Genomic DNA, 22,695 nt, shown 5'->3' with positions numbered 1-22,695 from the left:
TAGCTTACATTGTTCATTAAATATCACTAATACAGGATTCGGGAGAATCTTCATTTGAAAGTCTACCATCCGATGTCGGTGGGACAATAGTGGAGCGAAAGCCACCAAAGAAATAAGTAATGGCGCACGAGTACAGATAAATTGGACTAGCGTAAAGAAAACTTTGTTCCAAGTGGTAGAGGAGATTCCGAGCAGCAGGTGAATGAAGTTCACAAATCAGTCTCCAGTTCAGTGCTTTGATTCCATGCACGGTGACGAAATCATTTCACATATTGTTAAAATGCCTAACTTGTACGCCTTGCAAAGGAACCATACTTTAATTTTGACGTCAGAGGAATTAAAAGTATACATTGCTCTATTACTACTAACAGGCTAGCTAACGTCGAAGTACATTCGAATGCTTTGGGAAACAAAGTCTGACACCCACAATACTCTTATTGCGAATTGTACTCGGCGTGACCGGTTTTTTGAACTCCAGAACTATTTACATCTTTGTGATAATATGAACCTGCCAACAGGAGATAAATTCGGAAAAGTGCATGAATATTTTAGATTTTTGAACAAAAATTTCATTGAAAATTTCAAATATGTTGCATCCTCACATATTTCTATAGACAAAACCATGGTGCCTTATTACGGACGGCATAGCACTAAACAGCACATGCATGGAAAACCGTTGCGGTTTGGCTACAAGGTGTGGTCTTGTGCAACGCGATTGGGGTATTTAGTTTCCTTTGAACCCTATCAAGGAGCGAAAGCTGCGCAGCATCCTCTGCGACCGGAATTTGGGTTGATCGGTGCTGTAGTTTTGGAAATGCAGAGTAGATTACCTTCGGATTTCGGACCATACAATTTGTACTTTGATAATTTTTTTCTAGCTTTCCTCTAATATCCAGGCTAACAGAGCTCAAAACAGGTGGAACTGGCACTATTAGGTAGAATAGGCTGGATAAATTCCCTCTAGAACCATCTCCTTTGCTATAGAAAAAAAAGAGAGGCTCGCTTTCACTGAAAGTCATGTGTGATCTTTCTGTCGTAAAGTGGCATGACAATAGCATTGTTACTATTGCATCCAACTGCCATAGCGCAAGTCCAGTGAGTGCAGCGGACAAAGTGGGTGTTGTTCAAGGAAGAAGATGTTGAATTCAAGTATCCTGCACACATGCAGTTAGAAAATACAATACAAATATGGGGGGGAGTGGTAAGATTTGATGAAAACCTACACTCCTTGAGAGTCAGCTACAAAGAAAAAAAGTGGTGCTCTCCCCTGTTTGCCTTTGGGCCAGATGCAGCCTACCATGCTTGGAGAGCGTCCTACTAAAATGCTTGGAGAGTGTTCAAAGAAAACACAACTGAAGAATTTTCATATTGTGACTTCAGAAGAAGTATTGTGCAGGTACATTGTGGACTATAAAAAAAACCACCTTCGCAATGTACAGCGGAAGGAGCCGTGGCCGCAAGAATTCCCCTTGAAGTTCGGCTTTGTGATGATGTAGATGAACATGTCAAATAGTATTGTTCTCAACGTCGTTGTGCTAAATGTTACCAGAGGACAAGGATTATGCGCAAAAAGTGTAAAGTTGGCCTTCATATTCATTGCTGGTATGATTTCCATGGGAGAAAATAAATTCAGGGAAAAATCACTTTTCTTGTTTTTAGGTTCAAAAGTGCCTTTTTTATTTTTTATCCACGCATTTCATGTGTGTTGCACAGAATACATGTTAAAAATTATGTAGCTTTCATGATTTCTTGTTCTACAAATGTGTGTAAATAAAATTAATATAAATCTTGAAAATCCTCTCTGATATTTTATTCATTCAAAATTAGATGGCTATTGCCCAACGTCACCTGAGGGTGACACCCCTCCTGTTCTAAAACCAATGCAACAAATGCTCAAAAAACAACTTTAACCACCTAATGGAGATGATTTTAGCTCAAAATGATCAAATTAACATTAATATACTAAATATTCTGAGCTTGGGAACTGACGGGTTATGGTCTCTATCCAAATCATTATGTTTTTTGGTAGTTTCATTGTTCATGCAAGGAGTTATTGTTGTTTATTATCAATTTTCTTTGCTTTGAAAAGCTTTTTAATAATGGAATTTACCCTTGATCAATGTTATGTGGTCAGGTTCTTATGTTTTACAACCTCAGTACAATTTTTTTTTATTTGAGTTTTTTTATATTTCTTTACTGTAACTATTGTTTGAAACATGTAAGTATCGTAAATGTAATTTTACTAGGCAAAAAGCATAGCCATGCTTATCTATTCTCATTTAAGCAAATCCTAGCTTAACAAAACTGCCTATCTTCTGTCAGAAATATCATATGCCGTATGGAGTAAGGCTATGGTTATCGGAGACTAATCTATTTAGAAGCTAAATGTCTTCATATTAGACCGAATATTTTCTTTCTATTCCCTTAGCATCCCCCTTATTTCTTTTCTGATCAGGAACATGATCATATGCAGGACACCAAAAAACCCTTAAATGTTTGAATGATGAAATTTTTCCTCCCCACAACTCTTGTGGAGCCTTACCTTGAATAGCTCTATGTGGTACAAGGTTTTTAATGCAGACTGCAGTGTTACAGGTCTCAGCCCAATAACCCTTTGGTAAGCCTGAATCAAACAACGTGCATCTAGTCATTACACATATTGTGTGATTAGCAAGTTCTGCCACACCATTCTGTTCAAAGGTATATGGGGTGCTAGTCTGATGCTCTATTCCATGTACCCTTAAAAAGAATCAAACTTTTGATTAGGTAATTCAAGACCATAGTCAGATCTTACAACCTTAATCCTTATATCTGTCCTGTTCTCAGCCTAGGCTTTAAATTCATTGAATCTATCAAATGCTTCACTTTTGGATTTCAAAAAAATAGCAAAATGGCTTCCTGGAATAATCATCAACAAGCACAAACATGTTTTTTGCCCCACCAACTGAGACATTACTTATTCGACAACAGAGATCCATATTTACCAGACCCAAAACTTGATTAACAGGCACGCTGACACCACTCCATTTGTATATGAAATCATGGACGTTATGTTGAATATCCTTTTTCGTATTGCTTTAGAGCATCCCATATATGTATTTTTAAGAAGATGAGTTTTTTCTCTCTTACTTTTTCTGCAGAGTTTTGAAGGAGGGGCAGCTCATGACAATTCGGGGCCTTCTGTGGAGACTAAGGGTTGCATTCAAGATGTGATTGAAAAGAATTCACAGCCCACATGCTCAGCCCAAACCACTGAAATATACCTTCCTGTGCCAGACTTGGTACTGCCCAGGGACAATGAGTTGGTAAGTTATGTTCTAGTACACAGTGAAACCTGATTTGAACCACCTTCAGTTATACAAATTTCTCGGTAGCAATAAAGAAGACGGTGTGTCTGTCATAAATATAAGTATATTTATGGGAAGTCACTCAAAGTAATGCCACCGTCAGTTGAGGGATTTTCTAGTTGTAACATATGAGGCAGAAAACTGAACCACACTAATTTTTTTCAGTCAATATCACTTGTGCAACACTGAAAATCTTCTGATAGAAATTACTTGTATCTGATAGAGTAGGCTTGTAGATAACGATGTGAAATGTCTGTTTAAGCCATTTTTCTTGGCTATAACGGGGCTTTGTCTCATTAATGCCCCCTCTTTGTTTTAAGCCATCTTTCTCCTTAATTTCAATGAAGAATCCAGCTATAACTGTTGTGACACCTCATTACAAACATGGGTAAAGAAAATATAAAGGCAATTCAATGTACAGTGGAACCTCAATCTGTCGTTCCAGCTATTTTGCCTCTGCTGTAAGTGGCCAAAACTCTCATTCAAACCACACGCCCTTTGTGACATAACTCTCCCTCCCTAGTTGAACGTTGATATTCTGGAGTTTGATCCGGGAGTTGCAAAAATATCATGAGTACATTGGCCAGCTGGAGTGATCTCAAGGAAATGAGGATTTTTTTATCATCGAATGGGCTTAGTATTGTTTTTTCTTTAATTGAGTGAAGCCCATCACTATCTTCCAGTTTCAAGTGAAGGGCGAGGATGAAGGTAACCTCAGTGAAGGGATTTATCCTATGCTGTACACATCAGATCCAGCAGGAATTTCAACTGATGTGTCAGACCCATTGGCCACTGATGAATTGGTGAGTTGACTTTTGCCTTGTACAGTTCTAATTTTCTACGGCACAATATCATTCCTTAATGGATTATTCCCGACACCACTTAGAAAAAACGTAAAGCATTCTCCTACTCCTGATCAGTAATGACCAGCTACAGAATACATTTCATGAATGAATAATTTTAAATGAATTATTTATTGTAATGAACCTTTTTTTGCTTTTTTAATGCAAAACTGACAGCTCAAATTTGTTTACTGAGCAAGTGAGAGCACTGTCATCACATCACTGAGCAGTTATTAATGTTTTGATAATATAACACACTATTTAAATCTGGTTATGACAGAGTGGATGGGTGATTAGGAATTGAGAGTTAAGATGAGTACTGTTGAGTTTGGAACAATTTAAAGAATGACCATGACATCATGGTGCAGCTGCTAGCCCGGTCCAACAGCATAGCTCGTTCCTTATGAGAGATTGATATTCGCAGGAATCAGATCAGATATGGATTTTGTGATGAAAGTGAACAGGAATTTATAGCGATGACTAGGGATTTGTCCTTTAACATTTTTGAATGATGTGTTGCACATTGGCAATGCAAATCGATTACCAAAAGACGTCAAATTTTAGTGAGGTGAACTGATTTTTATTTACTTTGACTCAATTTTCTGCTGTTGTTGATCATAGTCTTGAAACCCTTCCATTATTAATGTAATATTAATATTTTGCTTATTCTTGGATTTTTATTATTTTCTTAGAAATCAGTGCTTTTGTCTTGCTCATTTTTGAAAATTAATTATAATGCGAGGGGAAGTCCATAATTTTAAGAGCTATTTACTCTCAAGATTTTCCCAATAAAGGGGTTCCTTCTTCTTACCAAGAATTTCATTAGATTATATTGAAACGAGTCGATTGGGTGCTTGAATTCATCAAGCGGGTAAATAGGGGGGGGGGGAACATAGTTGTGTCACATGTTTCCGAGTCATGTGCCCATAAGTGGTTCAAAAAGCGAAAGAAACACCCCAAATATCGTTTAAATGAGTGAAATATGCGGGCAATACGCTCATTCACTGTCAGCAATACTTAAGACCATCTTAGTAACCACGGTGATCAATGCTTCGGGGAACCGTTTTATTATGAATGATTTATGCAATATAAAAAATATAGTGTATGGTAGATGAACTTAAGCGATTTATCGTATTTCAGCCATTACCCTAGGATTGTATCACCTCTTGATTTACTCACCTATTTTTGATTTATAATGTTTGCGTTCAGCAAACTTAATGAAATTAAAAACAGCATTTTTAGAAAATAAACGAACAGAGACTAATGAAATGATTATCCCAATAATTATGTCTCGAATAATGAAGTAATGTTCGGATTTCTCTGACGATGTTTGTCTCTCAATGGTGTCAATTTTTGGATCTAAGGAAGGTTTATAACAACAAAACGCATTGATTACAATAAATATATTATTACGGTTATGAAACTTGAATTGGAGAAAGAACTGAAGAATGTTCAACTGTCCCCGTTGATGTTATATTCGGTAAGTAATAGCAGTTTGATATATTTTACAAAAACGTAGATTCGATATGTGTCGAATGGGATCTTGGAAAGCAAATATATTTAATTGGTGCAGCATGAACAATGCTATAATAAACATATTCATAAAATTTCTTCGGTTTAACATCAATAGTTAGACAGATACGAAAAATTGCATATATGCTACCGTAATCATCGAATTATCAAGTATACTGACACGTGAAGTTAATATGTCGTAATCGTATTGATTTATCTTCCCGTTTGGTCATCTACCCTATAATTCATGGTCAAATACGCCCGCGGATGTAAAATCCTGCATGTTATAGCAATTCGACATATTATAAGAAAACGCTGAATCGATATATATCTAATGAGACAAAACATGCAAAACATATTTCCATTGGGGTTTGTGAAGAATACCAGGATGTGCACATTCACCAAATTTCATTGGTCCAACGGATATACGAATCAAGTTATGCCAATTTGCGTATTTTCTATAATAATTGAATTGATATTTCGACTATACTGCATCTGTAATATAAAATCCGCAATGCTTTTGATTTTAATTCCGGTATATGGCCATTTACCATATAATTCCTAGTCAACTTTGCCCGTAGATGTAAATTCCTATGTGTTATAACAATTCCATATATTTTAAGAAAAAGCAGATTCGATATATATCGAATGAGAAACTATACACAAAAAATGTTTCCATTGGGCATTGTGAGGAATACCAAGTTATACCCATTCACCAAATTTCATTGGTCCAACACATATACTACTCAAGTTATGCGTATTTGCTACAATAATCGATTCGATCTTTCGATTAAACTGCATCTGCACTGTAAAATCCGCAATGCTGTATATTATAATTCCAGTTAATAGTCATCTACTCTATATTTCCTGGTCAACAATGCCTGTGGATGTAAAATCCCAAATGTAAAGGCAAATCGATATAATTTGGAAAATGAAGATTCGATATATATCGCATGTGAGGCCATATACAAAACATATTTCCATTGGGCATTGTGAGAAATATCATGATATACCCATTCCCAAAATTTCTTTGGTCCAACTTATATAGCAATCAAGTTATGCCAATTTGCGAATTTGCTATAATGATCGTATCGATCTTTCGATTATACTGACATCTGTACTGTAAAATCCGCAATGCTATTGGTTTAACTTCCAGTCTACGGGTATTTTCTATATGATTCCTGGTCAACTATGTCCTTGGATGTAAAATCCTATATGCTATAGCAATTCGATAAATTTTAAGAGAAAGTCGATTCGATATATATCAAACGTGAGACTACATACAAAATAAATTTCCATTGGGCATTGTGAGGAATACCAATATGTACCCATTCACCAAATTTCATTGGTCCAACGGAAAAACTATTGAAGTTATGCCAATTTACGTATTTGCTATAATAATCGAATCGACTTTTCGATCATACTGACATCTGTACTGTAAAATCCGCAATGCTATTGGTTTAACTTTCAGTCTATGGGTATCTACTATGTAATACCTGGTCAACTATGCCCTTGGATGTAAAACCCTATATGTTATAGCAGTTCGATATATTTGAAGAAAAAGTAGATTCGATATATATCGCACGTTAGACTACATACAAAACATATTTCTATTGGGCTTTGTGAGGAATACCAAGATGTGCACATTCGCCAAATTTCATTGGTCCAACGGGTATACTTTTCAAGTTATACCAATTTGTGTATTTGCTATAATAATTGAATCGATTTTTCGATCGTACTGACATCTGTACTGTAAAATCCGCAATGCTATTGGTTTAACTTCCAGTCTACGGGTATTTTCTATATGATTCCTGGTCAACTATGTCCTTGGATGTAAAATCCTATATGCTATAGCAATTCGATAAATTTTAAGAGAAAGTAGATTCGATATATATCGCATGTGAGACCATATACAAAACATATTACAATTGAGTATTGTGAGGAATACCAAGATGTACCCGTTCACCAAGTTTCATTGGTCTAACGTATACGCTAATCAAGTTATGCCAATTTGCATATTTGCTATACTAATCGAATCCTACTTTAGACAATAGTGACATCTGTACTGTAAAATCCGGAATCCTATTGATATCCCTTCCATTCTTTGGTCAATGCGTTATCCCTACCTTCTCTACTATCCCCGCTTTCAAAATTTAGCCTATGTTCTTATATTGGTGACGTAGATAGACGGGATGCGTGTATTTCTTACGGGGGCCTAATACAAAAAAGTATAAATTCATATCGATGTATCTTCATTAGGAAACGTAATTCATCTAAATAATTTATGTGTGCGCATAATTCATTCTTTTCCTTACATATTGTTAAAATTTTTATCCCCGTAACTATGTAAATAAGCCCAAAAAAAGGCTCAATCGAATACAACCTTGTATCGATCATAACTTCGAGTCTAATCAATCGATCCGCTTGATTTAACTTTTGTCGGATGAAACACATTATCAGTTGCATTGTGTATGACTTCCATGTTCAAAACTTGATTAACAAAAAAGTTATTAGCGATTAAGGCGTATCCAAGGAGATTGGTATCGATATAACTCGCACATGAATCGATCGAGCGGAATCATCACCATTGCAAAAGTTGACTATTTTAATGATGCTATTACCCTGAAAATTTCATCCATCTAGCTGAAATGGTTGCTAAGATATTTAAGGTTGTATGCTCCACAAAAAAATGGCGACAATGATTTTTCGCGTGCAGGACATTTTTCGGAATTTAATTATTAATTAACCAAGAGGGATACGGAGAAAGTGAGCTCATACGTAAGGGTACGAAGTACCCTTTACGGTTTTTCTAGGAGATTCCAAATTTTCACATGGCACATGTCTCAAGGCCGAAATCCGAATTTGAATATTCGCCCATCACGACAATGTAAAATCGAAATCGTTTATTCCTCGGAATTGTTTCGACATATGAAAATTCCAAGATAGCCAAAAAATCAACCAAAAAATTCTCTACCAAATAAGTCAAGGAATTTGTCGTACGATTATTGAAAGTTGGTCAAAAAAATTCCTAAAATTTTTCCATAAGAAAAGCATAGAAAACGTTCAAAAAATAATAAAAAATACTGAATATCAATTTGTCGCTATGGCAACTATACCAAAAAATCGACCAAAAAATCTACTTTATGTCCATTGATTATCATGTTCCTCAGACGTTTAAAAACATAGAATGAAAGCGAAAAAGTTTTAGTCCCATAAGGCTCCCATGTTAATTCAAGTCGATATATCTCGAAAACTAATCTACTTTTTCAAGTTTTCAGATTTTTTCTCCCGATGATTTTTTTTTAAATTTTGCGTCCAATAAGCCAAATACCCACATCTATCACAGTTTGGGCTGCGAATATTGATGAGTCAGTCAGTGGCATATCGATTTGCCATTATATATTAGCTTAACGAGTCGATTGGGTGCTTGAATTCTTCAAGCGGGTAATTAGGAGGGTGGGAACATAGTTGTGTCACATATTTTCGAGTCATGTGCCCATAAGTGGTTTAATATTCAAAAATTTCCCCGCAGTTTTTTGAAAGGGTAAGGAACTAAATTTTTCACTGTTAGAAATATTTGTTATTTTCAATATGATTTTATTTGACGGATAATTGATTCTTTGATCCATTAAGTTAACCATTGACACATAATCGGAATAAGGTTTTAAAAATTTCAAGAGAGTGTTGATTATGTGGTTATTTTTCAACTGTTAAAGTCCATAAGCATTGTGATAAGCCACTCTTGAAAATACAACGCAGATTCTTTAGAAAAATATATAAAGATATTCCACTTGCAAAACGAATGTCCATAATGCAGTTTGTAAAATACTGAATTGTAACGATTCCTCTAATTTCTTTGGTCTTAAAAAATAGTTATTCCAATTTGCAAAAAAGATTTGGCATATTTGCTATCATAATCGTATCGAATTATCAAGTATACTGACACGTGCATTGAAAATACGCATTCCGATTGATTTACCTTCCAATCTTTGATCATCAACACTAAAATTCCTGGTCGACTATGTGCGTGCATGCAAAATCCTATGTTATAACGATTCGATATATTTTAAGAAAAAGCATATTCGATATGCATCAATCGTGAGACTACATGCAAAACATATTACCTTTGGGAATTGTGAGGAATACCAAGATGTACCAAGCACCAAATTTCATTGGTCCAACGGATACACTATTTAACTTGTGCCAATGTTATGTATTTGTTATAATAATCGAATCCATTCTTCGATTATACTGGCATTTGTATTGTTGAATCCGCAATGCTATTGATTTAACTTACAGTCTATGGCTATCTTCCACATAATTATATTGGTCAACTATGTCCTTGGATGTAAAATCCTATATGTTATAGCAATACGATATATTTTAAGAAAAAGTAGATTCGATTAATACCGAACGTGAGACTATACACAAAATATGTTTAATTTGGGCATTGTGAGGAATACCAAGATGTACCCATTTGCCAAATTTCATTGGTCCAACGTATAAACTAATCAAGTTTTGCAGATTTGCGTATTTGATAGAATAATCGAATCGATCTTGCGATTACACTGCCATCTGTACTGTAAAATCCGCAATGCTATTGGTTTAATTTTCAGTCTGTGTATCTACTATACAATACCTGGCCAACTATGCCCTTGGATGTAAAATCCTATATGTTATAGCAATTCGATATACTTTAAGAAAAAGTAGATTCGATATATATCGAATGTGAGACTACGTACAGAACAAATTTTCATTGGGCAAATTGAGGAATACCAATATGTACCCATTCACCAAATTTCATTGATCCAACGGTAAATCTATTGAAGTTATGCCCATTTACGTATTTGCTATAATAATCGAATCGATTTTTCGATCATACTTACATCTGTACGGTAAAGGCCGCAATCCCATTGGTTTAATTTTCAGTCTATGGGTATCTACTATTTAATACCTGGTCAACTATGCCTGTGGATGTAAAATCCTACATGTTATAGCAATTCGATACATTTTAAGAAAAAGTAGATTCGATATATATCGAATGTGAGACTACGTACAGAACAAATTTTCATTGGGCATCGTGAGGAATACCAATATGTACCCAATCACCAAATTTCATTGATCCAACGGTAAATCTATGGAAGTTATGCCCATTTACGTATTTGCTATAATAATCGAATCGATTTTTCGGTCATACTGACATCTGTACTGTAAAATCCGCAAGGCTATTGGTTTAAAATCCAGTCAATGGGTATCTACTATTTAATCCCTAGTAAACTATGTCCTTGGATGTAAAATCCTACATGTTATAGCAATTCGATTCATTTTAAGAAAAAGTAGATTCGATATATATCGAATGTGAGACTACGTACAAAACAAATTTTCATTGGGCATCGTGAGGAATACCAATATGTACCCAATCACCAATTTTCATTGATCCAACGGTAAATCTATGGAAGTTATGCCCATTTACGTATTTGCTATAATAATCGAATCGATTTTTCGATCATACTGACATCTGTACTGTAAAATCCGCAATGCTATTGGTTTTAAATCCAGTCAATGGGTATCTACTATTTAATCCCTCGTAAACTATGTCCTTGAATGTTAAATCCTACATATTATAGCAATTCGATATATTTTAAGAAAAAGTAGATTCGATATATATCGAACGTTCGACTGAATACAAAACATACTACCATAGAGTATCGTGAGGAATACCAAGATGTACCTGTTTACCAAGTTTCATTGGTCCAACGTACACACTTATTAAGTTATGCCAATTTGCGTATTTGCTATACTAATCGAATTGTACTTTAGACACTGCTGACATCTGTACTGTAAAATCCGCAATCCTATTGATATCCCTTCTATGGTCACTCCCTTATCCCTGCCTTCTCTAACATCCCCGCTTTCAAAATTTAGCCTATGTTCTTATATTGGTGACGTAGACAGACGGGATGCGTGTATTTCTTACGGGGGCCTAATACAAAAAGATATAAATTCAAATCGATGTATCTTCATTAGGAAACATAATTCATATAAATAATTTATGTGTGCGCATAGTTCATTTTTTTCCCTACATATTGTTAAAATTTTTATTTCCGTAACTATGTAAATAAGCCCAAAAAATGGCTCAATCGAATACAACCTTGTATCGATCATAACTTCGAGTCTAATCAATCGATTCGCCTGATTTAACTTTTGTCGGATGAATGACATTTTCAGTCGTATTTTGTATGACATTCATGTTCAAAACTTGATTAATAAAAAAGTTATTAGCGATTAAAGCGTATCCAAGGAGATTCGTATCGATATAACTCGCACATGAATCGATCGAGCGAAATAATCATCATTGCAAAAGTTGACCATTTTAATAATATTATTACTCTGAAAATTTCATTCCTCTAGCTTAAACGGTTGCTATGATATTCAAGATTGCATGCTCCACAAAAAAATGGCGACAATGATTTTTCGCTTGCAGGACATTTTTCGGAATTTAATTATCAATTAACCAAGAGGGATACGGCGAAAGTAAGCTCAAACGTGAGGGTTCGGAGAACCCTCTAACGGTTTTTCTTGGAGATTCCAAATTTTCATATGGCACATGTCTCAACGCCGAAATCCAAGATTGAAAATTCGACCACCTCTACAATGGAAAGTCGAAATCGTTTATTCCTCGGAATTGTTTCGACATATGAAAATTCCGAGATAGCCAAAAAATTAACCAAAGAATTATCTAACTTTTTGGCAAAGGAATTTGTCGTACGATTATTGGAAGTTGGTCAAAAAAATTCCTAAAGTTTTCCCATAAGAAAAGCATTGAGAGCATTCAAACAGCAATAAAAAATACTAAATATCAATTCGTCGGTATGGCAACCACACCAAAAAATTGACCAAAAAATCTTATCCATGTCCATTGAATATCATGTTCCTCGGACGTTTAAAAGTACAAAATTAAAGCGAAAAAGTCGTAGTCCCATAAGGCTACCATGTTAATTCAAGTCGATATATCTCGAAAACTAATCGACTTTTTCAACTTTTCAGATTTTTCCTCCCGATGAATATTTTTTTACTTTCACGTCCAATATTCCATATACCCACAAATATCACAGTTTGGGCTACTAATTTGTGTCAATCACACAATCAATCAATTAGTTTCCCACTTTATATATGCTAACGAGTCGATTGGGCGCTTGAATTCATCAAGCGGGTAATTAGGGGGGGTGGAAACATAGTTGTGTCACATATGTTCGAGTCATGTGCCCATAAGTGGTTTAATATTCAAAAATTTCCCCGCCGTTTTTTGAAAGGGTAAGGAACTAAATTTTTCACTGTTAGAAATATTTGTTATTTTCAATGTGATTTTATTTGACGGATAATTGATTCTTTGATCCATTAAGTTAACCATTGACACATAATCGGAATAAGGTTTTAAAAATTTCAAGAGAGTGTTGATTATGTGGTTATTTTTCAACTGTTAAAGTTCATAAGCATTGTGATAAGCCACTCTTGAAAATACAACGCAAATTCTTTAGATAAATATATAAAGATATTCCACTTGCAAAACGAATGTCCATAATGCAGTTTGTAAAATACTGAATTGTAACGATTCCTCTAATTTCTTTGGTCTTAAAAAATAGTTATTCTCAAGATATTCAGATTTGCAAAAAAGATTTGGCATATTTGCTATCATAATCGTGTCGAATTATCAAGTATACTGACACGTGCATTGAAAATACGCAATCCGATTGATTTACCTTCCAATCTTTGATCATCAACACTAAAATTCCTGGTCGACTATGTACGTGCATGCAAAATCCTATGTTATAACGATTCGATATATTTTAAGAAAAAGCATATTCGATATGCATCAATCGTGAGACTACATGCAAAACATATTACCTTTTGGAATTGTGAGGAATACCAAGATGTACCAAGCACCAAATTTAATTGGTCCAACGGATACACTATTCAACTTGTGCCAATGTTATGTATTTGTTATAAAAATCGAATCCATTCTTCGATTATACTGGCATTTGTATTAGTGAATCCGCAATGCTATTGATTTAACTTACAGTCTATGGCTATCTTCCACATAATTATATTGGTCAACTATGTCCTTGGATGTAAAATCCTATATGTTATAGCAATACGATATATTTTAAGAAAAAGTAGATTCGATTAATACCGAACGTGAGACTATACACAAAATATGTTTCATTTGGGCATTGTGAGGAATACCAAGATGTACCCATTTGCCAAATTTCATTGGTCCAACGTATAAACTAATCAAGTTTGGCAAATTTGCGTATTTGATAGAATAATCGAATTGATCTTGCGATTACACTGCCATCTGTACTGTAAAATCCGCAATGCTATTGGTTTAATTGTCAGTCTGTGTATCTACTATGCAATACCTGGCCAACTATGCCCTTGGATGTAAAATCCAATATGTTATAGCGGTTCGATATATTTGAAGAAAAAGCATATTCGATATATATCGCACGTTAGACAACATACAAAGCATATTTCTGTTGGGCAGTGTGAGGATTACCAAGATGTGCACATTCGCCAAATTTTATTGGTCCAACGGGTATACTTTTCAAGTTATACCAATTTGTGTATATGCTATAATAATCGAATCGATTTTTCGATCATACTGACATCCGAACGGTAAAGTCCGCAATCCCATTGGTTTAATTTTCAGTCTATGGGTATCTACTATTTAATACCTGGTCAAATATGCCTGTGGATGTAAAATCCTACATGTATTAGCAATTCGATATACTTTAAGAAAAAGTAGATTCGATATATATCGAATGTGAGACTACGTACAAAACAAATTTTCATTGTGCATTGTGAGGAATACCAATATGTACCCATTCACCAAATTTCATTGATCCAACGGTAAATCTATTGAAGTTATGCATATTTACGTATTTGCTATAATAATCGAATCGATTTTTCGATCATACTGACATCTGTACGGTAAAGTCCGCAATCCTATAGGTTTAAAACCCAGTCTATGGGTATCTACTATTTAATCCTTAGTCAACTATGTCCTTGGATGTAAAATCCTACATGTTATAGCAATTCGATACATTTTAAGAAAAAGTAGATTTGATATATATCGAATGTGAGACTACGTACAAAACAAATTTTCATTGTGCATTGTGAGGAATACCAATATGTACCCATTCACCAAATTTCATTGATCCAACGGTAAATCTATTGAAGTTATGCATATTTACGTATTTGCTATAATAATCGAATCGATTTTTCGATCATACTGACATCTGTACGGTAAAGTCCGCAATCCTATAGGTTTAAAACCCAGTTTATGGGTATCTACTATTTAATCCCTAGTAAACTATGTCCTTGGATGTAAAATCCTACATGTTATAGCAATTCGATACATTTTAAGAAAAAGTAGATTCGATATATATCGAATGTGAGACTACGTACAAAACAAATTTTCATTGGGAATCGTGAGGAATACCAATATGTACCCAATAACCAAATTTCATTGATCCAACGGTAAATCTATGGAAGTTATGCCCATTTACGTATTTGCTATAATAATCGAATCAATTTTTCGATCATACTGACATCTGTACTGTAAAATCCGCAAGGCTATTGGTTTAAAATCCAGTCAATGGGTATCTACTATTTAATCCCTAGTAAACTATGTCCTTGGATGTAAAATCCTACATGTTATAGCAATTCGATACATTTTAAGAAAAAGTAGATTCGATATATATCGAATGTGAGACTACGTACAAAACAAATTTTCATTGGGCATCGTGAGGAATACCAATATGTACCCAATCACCAAATTTCATTGATCCAACGGTAAATCTATGGAAGTTATGCCCATTTACGTATTTGCTATAATAATCGAATCGATTTTTCGATCATACTGACATCTGTACTGTAAAATCCGCAATGCTATTGGTTTTAAATCCAGTCTATGGGTATCTACTATTTAATCCCTAGTAAACTATGTCCTTGAATGTTAAATCCTACATGTTATAGCAATTCGATATATTTTAAGAAAAAGTAGATTCGATATATATCGAACGTGAGACTGAATACAAAACATACTACCATGGAGTATCGTGAGGAATACCAAGATGTACCTGTTTACCAAGTTTCATTGGTCCAACGTACACACTTATCAAGTTATGCCAATTTGCGTATTTGCTATACTAATCGAATCGTACTTTAGACACTGCTGACATCTGTACTGTAAAATCCGCAATCCTATTGATATCCCTTCTATGGTCACTCCCTTATCCCTGCCTTCTCTAATATCCCCGCTTTCAAAATTTAGCCTATGTTCTTATATTGGTGACGTAGACAGACGGGATGCGTGTATTTCTTACGGGGGCCTTATACAAAAAGATATAAATTCAAATCGATGTATCTTCATTAGGAAACATAATTCATCTAAATAATTTATGTGTGCGCATAATTCATTTTTTTCCCTACATATTGTTAAAATTTTTATTTCCGTAACTATGTAAATAAGCCCAAAAAATGGCTCAATCGAATACAACCTTGTATCGATCATAACTTCGAGTCTAATCAATCGATTCGCCTGATTTAACTTTTGTCGGATGAATGACATTTTCAGTCGTATTTTGTATGACATTCATGTTCAAAACTTGATTAATAAAAAAGTTATTAGCGATTTAAGCGTAACCAAGGAGATTGGTATCGATATAACTCGCACATGAATCGATCGAGCGAAATGGTCATCATTGCAAAAGTTGACCATTGTGATAAAAGTATTACTCTGAAAATTTCATTTCTCTAGCTTAAACGGTTGCTAAGATATTCAAGATTGCATGCTCCACAAAAAAATGGCGACAATGATTTTTCGCTTGCAGGACATTTTTCGGAATTTAATTATTAATTAACCAAGAGGGATACGGCGAAAGTGAGCTCAAACGTGAGGGTTCGGAGAACCCTCTAACGGTTTTTCTTGGAGATTCCAAATTTTCATATGGCACATGTCTCAAGGCTGAAATCCGAGTTTGAAAATTCGCCCATCACGACAATGTTAAATCGAAATCGTTTATTCCTCGGAATTGTTTCGACGTACGAAAATTTCAAGATAGCCAAAAAATTAACCAAAGAATTCTCTAACTTTTTGGCAAAGGAATTTGTCGTGCGATTATTGCAAGTTGGTCAAAAAAATTCCCAAAGTTTTCCCATAAGAAAAGCATTGAGAGCATTCAAACAGTAATAAAAAATACTAAATATCAATTCGTCGGTATGGCAACCACACCAAAAAATCGACCAAAAAATCTTATCCATGTCCATTGAATATCATGTTCCTCGGACGTTTAAAAGTACAAAATAAAAGCGATAAAGTTGTAGTCCCATAAGGCTCCCATGTTAATTCAAGTCGATATATCTCGAAAACTAATCGACTTTTTCAACTTTTCAGATTTTTCCTCCCGATGAATATTTTTTTACTTTCACGTCCAATATTCCATATACCCACAAATATCACAGTTTGGGCTACTAATTTGTGTCAATCACACAATCAATTAATTAGTTTCCCACTTTATATATGCTAACGAGTCGATGATGCTTGAATATATCAAGCAGGTGTGTAAAGGGTAGAAGATATGGTGGTGTCAATTGTAGCCTAGTCCTGGGTCCATAAGTTGGTAAAAAGTTAGAAAATTCCTCCGCGTCAAGTTAAAGCAATAGGGCAAATTTTATGAAAACTTATTTTCGATGTGAATCGAGAGTCCGCGCATTATCTTAATCATTTATGATTAAAAGTAAGTGGACCACTAATATGAACACACACTCCAAATTTCATTGCTTTAACTGAAAAAGTCATGTAGATATGTGATTTTGAATATTTCCTACAATAACCGAGTAGAACTTATAAATAAAGTAACATCAGTTTTGAAAAATACGAATATCTATTCGCATTTTAATTATGTTACCCATTTCTCATAATTGTTTTCATCTTATATCTATACCCTTCTCAATCATGCCCGTGGATGCAAAATTCTACGGCGTATAGCAATTCGATACATTTTAAGGAAACCCAGATTCGATATATATCGAATGTGAGTCTACGTACAAAATGTATTTTCTATGTGCATTATGAGGAATACCAATATGTACCTATTTACCAAATTTCATTCATCTGCCTCAAATACTTATCAAGTTAAGCGAATATTCGTTTTTGTTATAATAATCGAATCGAACTTTCGATTATACTGACATCTGTACAGTACAATGCTCATAGCAATGTAATAGAGCTTCTTCCACTGGTCATCCACTATCCATCACCATCAAAACTAAGTCCGTGGACGCTAAATCCTATGTATTATAGCATTTCGATACATTTTTAAGAAAATGCTGATTCGATATATATCGAATGTGAGACGAAAAATAAAACGCATTTCCCCTGTGCGTTATGTGGAATACCAATATATACCCATTTACCATATTTCATTCATTTACCTCAAATAATTCTCAAGTTAGTTCAATATTCATGTTTCTTATAATAATCGAATCGACATTTCGATTATACTGACATCTGTACGGTACCAATCTCATAGGTATTGTTTCGAATTTCATTCCATGGTCATCCACTATCTATTACCATCGCAAACTTTCCCGTGGATGCTAAATCCTATGTGTTATAGCAATTCGATATATTTTAAGAAAACGCAGATTCGATATGTATCGAATGTGGGACTACACGCAAAACATATTTGCATTGGGAATTATAAGGAATGCCAATAGATATCCATTTACCAATTTTCATTCATCTACCTCAAATACTCCTCAAGTTATGTCAATATTTGTCTTAGTTAAATTAATCGAAGCGAACTTTCGATTATACTTACACTGGTACTCTTAAATACGCAAGTCAATTGGTTTATTTTCCATATGTTGGTCGTTTCACATGTTATGCTGGCACAACTTTCCCCCGTGATAAGTATTCCAAAAAGTTATTAGCATTCGTGTAAATTCAGGAAAATGTAGTTTCGATATATATCGAAATTGATGGCCATCTTCGGACTATATTTTATATAGTAATATTGCGAATACAATGATGTACCTACTGGCCAAATTTCATAGGCCTAGGTGAAATACTTTGGAAGTTATGCTCATTTCCGTTTCACCATACCAGTAAAGTCACGTTCTAAGACATGGGCCCATGTCAATGCAAAATCCGTACACATAACAAATGAGTGTCTCCTATGCGATACGGATTTCGTAATGAAAAAATCAATACTTTAAAAAGTAATGCCCTGAGGCTATACTGGGTATAGTCCTATGTTAGCCCTCCGCAAATTTCACCCGCCGTCATGCATGAATGAGATAGGGAAATGCGTGTATTTCTTCCGGGGACCGACCACCGCCGATTTGGCGGGGAGGAATGGTGACGAATGCCGGGGACCCAATAAAATAATTTAGGAAAATTTCAAAACGAAAAAATTCATTTACTATTACGAAACCGAATTATAAAAGAAAATCAATTTTGCCCGTGGATGCTAAATTCTATGTGGTATAGCAATTCGATATGTTTTAAGGAAACACAGATTCGATATATATCGAATGTGATACTACAAACAAAACATAACACCCCTGTGCATTATGACGAATACCAATATGTACCCATTTACCAAATTTCATTCATCTATCTTGAATATTCATCAAGTTATGTCAAGATTCGTATTTGCTATAATAATCGAATCGAACTATCGATTGTACTGACGCAATTACAGTAAAATGCGCAACGCTATTGATTTAAATTTCATTCTTTAGTCTTACACTATAATATTCCTCCTCAACTTTGCCCGTGGATGTTAAATCCCATGCATGATAGCAATTCGATATATTTTAAGATAAAGCAGATTCGATATATATCGAATGTGAGGCTACATAGTAAACATATTTACACAACAAATTATGTGTAATACCATGATGTATCAATTCACCAAATTTCATTGGTCTAACAGTAATACTTATAAAATTATACCAATATTCGTATTTGCTATAAAAATCGAGTTGAACTTTCGATTTTACTGACACCTGTACTGTAAAATGCGCAATGCTACTGATTCAAATTACCTTCTCTGGTCTTACACTATAATATTCCTCCTCAACTTTGCCCGTGGATGTTAAATCCCTTGTATTATAGCAATTCGATATATTTTAAGAAAACGCAGATTCGATATATATCGAATATGAGACTACATAGTAAACATATTTACACATAACATTATGTGTAATACCAAGATGTATCAATTCATTAAATTTCATTGGTCTTACAGTAGTACTTATTAAGTTATACCAATATTCGTATTTGCTGTAATAATCGAATCGAACTTTCGATTATACTGACACCTGTACAGTAAAATGCGCAATGCTACTGATTCAAATAACCTTCTGTGGTCTTACACTATAATATTCTCCCTAAACTTTGCCCGTGAATGTTAAATCCCTCGTATTATAGCAATTCGATATATTTTAAGAAAACGCAGATTCGATATATATCGAATATGAGACAACATAGTAAACATATTTACACAATGCATTATATGTAATACCAATATGTATCAATTCACTAAATTTCATTGGCCTAACTGTAATACTTATTAAGTTATACCAATATTCGTATTTGCTTTTATAATAATCGAATCGAATTTTCGATTATACTGACACCTGTACAGTAAAATGCGCAATGCTACTGATTTAATTACCTTCTGTGGTCTTACTCTATAATATTCCTCCTCAACTTTGCCAGTAGATGTTAAATCCTATGTATTATAGCAATTCGATATATTTTAAGAAAACGCAGATTCGATATATATCGAATATAAGACTACATAGTAAACATATTTACACAATGCATTATGTGTAATACTAAGATGTATCAATTCACTAAATTTCATTGGTCTAACAGTATTACTTATTAAGTTATACAAATATTCGTATTTGCTATAATAATCGAATCGAACTCTCGATTATACTGACACCTGTTGAGTAAAATGCGCAATGGTACTTATTCAAATTACCTTCTGTGGTCTTACACTATAATATTCCTTCTCAACTTTGCCCGTAGATGTTAAATCCTATGTATTATAGCAATTCGATATATTTTAAGAAAACGCAGATTCGATATATATCGATTGTGTGACTACATAGCAAACATATTTACACAACAGGTTGTGAGTAATACCAAGATGCATCAGTTTACCAAATTTCGTTGGCCTAACATATATACTTACCAAGTTATGCCAATTTACGTATTTGGTAAAATAATCGAATCGAACATTCGATTAAACTGACACCGGTACTCTGAAATACGCATTTCTATTGGGTTAAATTCCATTAGTATGTCATTCTTCATGTTATGCTGGCACAACCATCTCAAGCGATGGATATTCCAAAAAGTTATTAGCCTTCGATAATATTCAAGAAAACGTAGATTCGATATATATCGAAAGTTAACTCACCAACAGTAGTCATTTAAACATTGCTGTATGGAGAATACCAAGATGTACCCGTTTGCCAAATTTCATTGGTCTATCCTAAACACCAACAGAGTTATGTTCATTTGCTTTTTTCAATGGCGGCATAGGGGACCCTAAGAGCCAATGGTCCTACCCATCCTGTATTCATATGCATATCCATATTCATGAGATAGCAGATATTAATTTGGAAACAATAGAAAAACGCATTTCGAAAAATGGACCGTGGTCTTTGGTTAAGAATCTCCGTATACATACCCAATGCAAGTTCCCAATGTCTACTGCCATGCTCCCTCCTATAAGGCGATGCGAGTTTTTCTTACCGAGTCCGACCACTTGCCGTTTGGCGGGGAGGAATGGCGGCGATCGCCGGGAAGCCAAAAAAATAATTTGGGAAAATTTCAAAATGAAATAATTCATTAACTATTACGATACCTAATTAAAAAAGAAAACCCAAAGTCTAACGAATAGTTAGGCTTGTGCCAACAACTTCGCGAGCTAGATAGCTTATTTTTCGTTCGCCAGCTCTCAAATCGAAATCACATAAGAACGCGTGTAAATCGATATCTCGAAAACGGTTCGACCTATACGCTTCTTACCAATGCCAAAAAAATCGGCCAAAAAACTAATGTTTCCCATTTGGATCTCGTCCGCGTGCGGCGATTTTTAGTGGGTCATATCGCGAATTTATTTTTTTTCCATAAGAGCCCGTGTTAAAGTAGATCGATATATCTCGAAAAGTATCGCACTTTTTGTCATTTTCAGATTTATTCTCCCGATGAATATTTTTTTAGTTTTACCCCAAAAAATCTCACCTCGATCGGCCCGGTAGTTTGGGCTGCGAATTTGTATCAATCACCCAATCAATGAATTACTTTCCCACTTTATATATGTAACAATTAGAACTATATTGGCCAAATGTTGTTCGTTGATTAGGTAAATCTATTTCTACTTGGAGGCGAGAATCGTTCATTGGGAATAATTTATTTTGTACTGATATCCTGTAATTAAAGCATTCTTCATTATCACTTTTGCTTCTTGTACCAATTGATTATAATATGTATCAATGGAGGTTCCTCTTTCCAATAGAGTAATGCGGTAACATACAAGTGCCCTTCTGTTAAAGAAGATCATATCAGCGATGATGAAGATGGATATAGACTCAATGATTGGACTGATGGTGCCTCAAGCAAACTGATACATCAAGACATATCTGGTCAGGTAATACTATTTATGAACTATGTATTTTCTGTTGACCTTGAGTTACATATAAACTGTATCGGCATCTTCCTAAAATTTGTTTTTCTTATCTTTAAATATGAACTTTCTTTTTCTGTTTTAAATCCTTATTAATCTAACTAATGATATATGAACATCTAGAAGCAATCTTTTCCCTTCTTCCCATCCATCTCTCCATTTCTCTTTGTGACTAATGTCTTTATAAGTCTGTCATATCTCACGCTGTGGCTGATC

General features: G+C 34.5%; 1 long non-coding RNA gene across 1 annotated transcript; it reads left to right on the top strand.

Annotated features, from left to right (window-relative positions):
• Positions 1 to 3,264: 3,264 nt before the first annotated feature.
• LOC124172192 lies at positions 3,265 to 22,435 on the top strand. The gene is made up of 3 exons (XR_006868075.1): positions 3,265 to 3,305; positions 4,031 to 4,150; positions 22,312 to 22,435. It is a non-coding gene; the product is annotated as an uncharacterized LOC124172192 (long non-coding RNA).
• The last annotated feature ends 260 nt before the right edge of the window (positions 22,436 to 22,695 follow it).

Source organism: Ischnura elegans (genome assembly GCF_921293095.1).
Source record: "Ischnura elegans chromosome 13 unlocalized genomic scaffold, ioIscEleg1.1 SUPER_13_unloc_1, whole genome shotgun sequence".
Taxonomy (NCBI): Eukaryota; Metazoa; Arthropoda; class Insecta; order Odonata; family Coenagrionidae; genus Ischnura; species Ischnura elegans.
The sequence above is the reverse complement of the archived record's forward strand: the minus strand, read 5'-3'. Positions and strand labels throughout refer to the sequence as shown.